The sequence below is a fragment of the Camponotus floridanus genome, unplaced genomic scaffold, assembly GCF_003227725.1.
Source record: "Camponotus floridanus strain SB8 unplaced genomic scaffold, Cflo_v7.5 scaffold52, whole genome shotgun sequence".
NCBI classification, from domain to species: domain Eukaryota; kingdom Metazoa; phylum Arthropoda; class Insecta; order Hymenoptera; family Formicidae; genus Camponotus; species Camponotus floridanus.
In genome coordinates this window covers 603,658-605,692 of record NW_020229681.1, presented here as the reverse complement: position 1 = coordinate 605,692, position 2,035 = coordinate 603,658, and the positions used below count along the sequence as shown (strand labels likewise).

General features: G+C 37.3%; 1 pseudogene; it reads right to left on the bottom strand.

The window, feature by feature from the left end:
* Positions 1 to 776: 776 nt before the first annotated feature.
* LOC109610603 lies at positions 777 to 1,573 on the bottom strand (annotated as a pseudogene).
* Positions 1,574 to 2,035: the final 462 nt, after the last annotated feature.

The following is a 2,035-nucleotide window of genomic DNA, read 5'->3' as shown; positions in this document are numbered from 1 at the left end:
ACGCAATTCTTTGCCATCAATTCAAAGTCATTATAATACGTAACAAAGCGTAAATGCTTAGTGAACTCCCGAGTTTCTGATCTCAATTGCATTGAACTAAAAACTCGATTAAACGTAATTTTAACTCAACTAGAATTCTTTTCTAGAATAAAACGATTGACGATAATTAGTAGAATTAAGAATTAGTAGCTTATAATTAGTAGATATATATTGAAAATATAAAATGTGTTTCTCTGTTAAATTATAATTGGAATATTTTTATATAATTGTCAAGGCATTTCATATATTATTAATTTATGTTCATTTTATATTATTGATGCATTAAACTTTACATGTAACACGCCATACACTTTTATTAATTTTTTTCTGCTAAAACATTATATATTCAATTTATGACTTGCAATTTTTTTGCAATCTTCAGATTAACCAATCTGAAACGTAAAATCTTTAATCTTATTTTTCTTATTTCAAATATAGAAGATATTTCTTTGGAGGCTTGCCCGGTCCTATTTTAGGATCCGCCACTGCTATGGTACAGTGTGGATTTTAGTATATATTAGAGGGATTTTGGGGGATGTGTGTGTCGCTCTAGAGTCGCATATCACTGTGTTGTAAAACAGTATTAGGTATGAGGTCTCGATAGCTCAGTAGCCCAGAGCACAGTTGCCCGGAAAGCGAAAGACTTGCGTTCGATTCCCGATCCAGCCACTTGCGCCTTATTTTTCTAGTCTGCGAATAGTTTTCTAGTCTGCGAATAGTTTTCTAGTAATTATTCGTTAGGCTGAAAAATGTGTGAATACTCGCTCCACAGGATATGCATCGATGCCGTTGTCACGGATGGATTCTGTCGCTCGTGGATCAAATGGGCGTATAGACACGTCCGACCTCTTCCCACATACATCCCTATCTTTTCTGGCATGTGCATGTGTACCGCATACAGGTGCATTGAACAATTTTCCAGCCAAAACATTACTAGTCCTATCAAATCCACCAACATAGCTGTATTTACGCTCAATCCTCCGTCGGGTCCCTGCGCTCTTCAAAGACCAAATTCCAGTAATATTATATATTTCCCGGCTACCATCCGATACCTCGCCGCATTAGTCGCCATTAAACTCGCATAATTCACCAACATTAATAGAGTTGTTTCTAAAAAGCTGTACCATTATCAATGGTCCTTCCACTCTTATTAATGGAACTCTTGGAAATACAACAGAACCTTCATCTATAGCATATATCGTGACATCTTTTACAGTAAGACTTTGTAAATAATCGAAAAATCTTTGGTCTACTGTAGCTGGCATAGTCAATTTCAGGTACTTTATATCACTGGGAGAATAATGAAATGTATTCAAGAACTTTATAGACTCCTCAAGACCGGCAAAGAATTCTTCGTGAATTCTCCCTGGAAAGGATTTTTGCGAAAGAATAAATCAAATACAGCATAGTCATTCATTTTGCCACTTCCAATAGGCATATGCCATGGTAATTTGATATAAATCTGTCAATAATGGTTGAACGATGCCGTTTTGTCACGAATTGCAACACGTTCCGCCGTCGTCGTCCGTTGACATTTTGCGAGGCCCGCTTCGCGTGCGTGTTTGATTCGGGAAAAAAAGACAGCTCGCCACACTCTCTCGACTTCTCTCTCCGTCTCCGTGGATTCCCAATTCAGTTGCACTCACTTACACTTCCTCGCTACCGATCCGGCGAATATCGCACCGTCACCGCCGACGATGCCGATATGATAGCAACTAGCTAGAAAATATATTTTAATCCATGGCTTCCCTCTACATCAATTGTCATGAACAGATTCGAAGAGAATGACTTGCCATCGGGTTAGAGTAGCTGCTGAAGATGCTATTGATAGCATTCTAGTGGAATCACGCTAATATTTATCATCATAGAGGACCTATCTACGTAAGTATCGCAATTTTCTTTATCACAAGCATAAGGTTGAAAATATACATGCATGAAGAAATCTTGATCACGTTTTATATCGAATAAAAAGAAAAAATGCGATATTGTAATATAA